Raw genomic sequence first — 4,570 nt, forward strand, 5'->3', positions numbered from 1 at the left:
TGGCTTTATGTTGAGGTCTTTGATCCATTTGGACTTGAGTTTTGTGCATGGTGATAGATATGGGTCTATTTTCATTTTTCTACATGTTGATATCCAGTTATGCCATAGAGATTATTCTGAGTGTCCATGTGGATGCTGGGAATAGAACCCAGGTGCTCTGGAAGAACAGCTGAGCTATCTCCACAGTCCCAATCAACAGCACATCTTTATCATAAGGGGCTGGAGAAACGGCTCAGAGGTTAAGAGCACTGGCTGTTCTTCCAGAGGACCCAGGTTCAATTCCCAGCCCCACGTGGAAGCTCACAACCGACTGCAACTCCAGTTCCAGGGGATCCGACACCCTCACATACATGCATGAGAAAGACTAATGTACCTAAAACGAGGATAAATAAATTAGCCAGGCAGTGGTGTCAAATGCATTTAATCCCAGCCCTCACTCGGGAGGCAGAGACAGGTGGATCTCTGAGGTCGCGGCCAGCTACATGAAGTCTGTATCTGTCATGTTTCCATTGCTATGATAAGATACCATGGCCAAAAGTGATCATGGAAGGAAGAGTTTGCTTTTGGCTATGGTTCCAGGGAACCATATGGAACATGGCAGGGACGCATGGCAACAGGCAGCAGGTACTGTGACTGGAGCAAGAATCAAAGAGCTGATTCTTCAAATGCATGCATGGAGCAGAGGGAGAGAGCTGTGTCCGTCATGAAACCTCTAACTGTCAACGCTCACTTTCAGTGACATACTTCCTGTAGCTCGACCTCACATCCTAAAGGTTCCCAAATGAGGACCAGTTGTTCACGTCTCTTGACCCTATGTGGGAGGGGACATCCTCATTCAAACTACTTTAGGAAGACATGAGTTGTTCCTGCAGGCAATTTTTGCTGCATCATTGGTTTCTCAAGTTTCCTGACTATTCAGAAAAGGCAAACAGGACTCCCAGAGAGAGACCCTCCTCTTGCCATTTTCTCTCTTTCTTCCCTGGATTTTTCATCTTTTTTTTTTCTTTTTGGTTTTTCGAGACAGGGTTTCTGTGTAGCCCTGACTGTACTGGAATTCACTCTGTAGACCAGACTGTCCTTGAACTCACAGAGATCCACCGGCCTGCCTCTGCCTCCCGAGTGCTGGGATTAAAGACGTGCACCACCACTGGCAATTTTTCGTCCTTCTTTCCTGCCTCAGTCTCACCTGGGTTCATATCAGGTTGTGGCAGGGAATGAAATTCAGTGGAACTCCTAACCTATGCAGGAGGCCCTGTGTTCCCTTCCTAGTACCACAGCCAGCTGGGCACAGTGGTGTACACCTGTAATCCTGGACACAAGTGAATCAGATGTTCGAGGCCAACCTCCACTACATAGCAAGTTCTAGGTCAGTCTGAGTTACTAGAGACCCTGTCTAGCAAAAAGAAGAAGAAAAGAGATCCACATCTGCTCTTGACAGGCTAAACGGCTTGACAGCATCTCCCTCCCTCCTAGCTACGAGTTATATTACTCCCCCTCCCCCAGCATGGCAACTGTAAAGACCTAGTAAGATCAAAAGTGTAAAGATAACGCTGTTGGGAGTTCAAGTCCTGGAACTCACATGATGAAAGACAGGTAATTCCTAAAAGATGCCCTCTGACTTCCACACATGTGCCATGCGCACACCCCCCCATCATAATAAAATGTAAAAAGTAAGCATCTACCCTTTTATTCTCTGCTTGCTCTCCTATCCTTTAGATCTCAGCTCTCTGGTAGTACTTCTTCCTCTGGGAAGCCCTCCAGGCTCTCTAGTCTCCTCAGTTCCCCCATCTATGCCTACTGAGTAGCAATATTCCCGTGACTGAATGTGTCTACCTGCACTATGCAGGCCAGGCTTGAGATTACTGTGGTCACTGATGTGTCCCCAGCACTGACTTCAGGATCACTGCCAAATCAAAAAACCAAGCTCTCATCACCACATGGCAAGAAGAGACTGAAGTATACGGAGTGGCCGGGCTGGGTGGTGGTGCAACATTGAGTAGGCAGAGGCAGGCAGATGAAGGCTGAAATGTTGGCAGTTAAGAGCACTGGATGCAAGGCTGGAGAGATGGCTCAGTGAAAGAGCACTGACTGCTCTTCCAGAGGTCCTGAGTTCAATTCCCAGCACCCACATGGCAGTTCACAGCCATGTCTCTTGGGAAACAATGCCCTCTTCTGGCATAAAGGTGTTATGTGCACATAAAGCACTCATACATAAAATAAATAAACCTTAGAAAGAGCACTGGATGCTAGAGAACTTCTAGGTTCAATTCTCAGTGCCTACATGGAAGTTCATAACCATCTGTAGCTACAGCTCTAGGGGACCCAATGTTCTCCTATGACCTCCTTGGATGCCAGTCATTCACATACAGGCAGGCTAAACACTCAAACACAAAATTAAATTTTTGTAACATTCAAATGAGGGTGAGGGTATAGTTAATAGAGTGCTTGGTAGAGCTCACAACACCCTGGGTCCAATACCCAGCACTAGAAAACCAGGGCTTTTGTTTTTTAATTTTTGTTTGTTTGTTTGTTTGTTTGTTTTTCGAGACAGGGTTTCACTGTTTAGTTCTCGCTGTCCTAGTACTCACTTTGTAGACCAGACTGGCCTCAAACTCACAGAGATCCACCTACCTCTGCCTCCTGAGTGCTGGGATTAAAGGTGTGCGCCAGCCACCGCCACCCGGTGCTTTTTGAACACCTTTAATCCCAGGCAGATGCAGGTGAGTTTGAAGCCAGTCTGATCTACACATCAATTTCCAGGACAGCCAGGGCTGGGCAGAGAAACCTGCCTTGAAAAAACAAACAAGCAAGCAAACAACCAGGCTTTTGTTGTTGAGACAAGTTCTCACTATGTTGTGGAAGCTGGCCAGGAATTGTCATAAACTGAGATTACAGGTCTCGCTTGGCCTGCAGTCAGAGCCGATTTGATTCATACCGTTAAGTGGATCACAGAATCGACTCATTCTGCTCACCATTAGGGGGCACCCAACTCCACCAGGAACTGTGTTTACAGATTCTAAAGAAGGGGGACTGACCCACCCCATTTTCTAAGTCTTCAGGAGACAAAACTCAAGATCCATAGTCCTAAGTCTGAGAAAGGAGAAATCTAGGGTTCAATCACTCAGTTCTTAGAGAGGCAGAATCTGGGCGCCTGGACAGTGGGGTCCTAAACGGAAGTGGTTGGGAATCTGAGAAAGAAAGGAATTCGCAGGTGGCACCGGGATTGGCTGAGAGCAGAACTGGCCTGGGCAGTGGTTCCTTTTGGCTTGAGTCTGTGGGAAACACTGCACAGAGCGAGAATTGTTCCCCCTGCATCTCCCCCTCCCAAACACCCCCAGAGCTTGGCAGCTTCAGTTCTTCCCAGGCCCTGGGGACTTGGGAGCCTTCCACCGCCCCTCCTTCCCGCTCCCTGTTTTTTACTGGACTCACAGCTGCCCTGCCTCAGGACCTGGAAAATTGCCCCGGAGTATTGAAAGACTGGCCCGTAGGTTATTGCCGAACAAATTAAGAGAATTCAGGACATGGGTCCTCTACGGGACCAACAGCGCCACCTATGGGACACAAGAGAGGAACACAGACCTGTCCTCAGTCCACTCAAGATGGTGAGGGGGAAGACCTGGGCTGCTTGTAAGACCTTATCTTTGGTAAACAAAAGAACAAACAAAGGAAATCTATGACGAAGTTATAATCATCAAAATGCTTTCAACTATTGATTTGTTTTGTTTTTGAGTCAGGGTTTCTCTGTGTAACAGCCCTGAATGTCTTCGAACTCGCTCTGTAGACCAGGCTGGACTCAAACTCATAAAAGATCTGCCTGCCTGGGATTAAAGGTGTGTGCCACCATTGCCCGGTTGGCTTCTTTTTTCTTTCTTTTTTTTCCCACAGAGATCTGCCTTCTTCAGCCCCCCAGGTGCTGGGATTATAGATGTGTGCCACCATCCCTACCTAATACGTTGGACACACAGAGAGACTGAGTTTGCAAACTTGTGTAAGAATAAAGGTTCTTTTACATACAAGACTCGGTCTCCTGGTTGGTTATGGGGGGACTACGTGATCTGAGCAATTCGTTTGTTTTTTGAGACAGGGTTTCATTTCTCTGTGTAGTCCTAGTTGTCCTGGAACTAACTCTGTAGACCAGGCTGGCCTCAAACTCACAAAGGTCTGCCTGCCTCTGCCTCCTAGGGGTTGGAATTAGCCCAGTGGTGGTAGTGCATGCCTTTAATTCCAGCACTCAGAAGGCAGAGGCAAGCGGATCTCTGTGAGTTCAAGGACAGCCTGGCCTACAAGAACTAGATCCAGGACAGCTAGGACTGTTATTCAGAGAAACCCTGTCATGAAGAGCAAAAAAAAAAAATAAAATAAATAAAGGAGTGTGCCATTATGTGTGTATGTATAAGTGTATACATATACACGCGTGTACCTGTGGAGGTCAGAGGTCAGCTTTATGGACTGGTTCTCCCCTCCTGCTTGACGTGGGTTCTGCGGATAGACCACCTGTACTCTGAGAGCCACCTAACCAGCCCGGTGTTTGTCTATTTGGTTTGGTTTGGTTTTGAAACAGGGTCTCATG

Source organism: Microtus ochrogaster, unplaced genomic scaffold (genome assembly GCF_000317375.1).
Source record: "Microtus ochrogaster isolate Prairie Vole_2 unplaced genomic scaffold, MicOch1.0 UNK74, whole genome shotgun sequence".
NCBI classification, from domain to species: Eukaryota; Metazoa; Chordata; class Mammalia; order Rodentia; family Cricetidae; genus Microtus; species Microtus ochrogaster.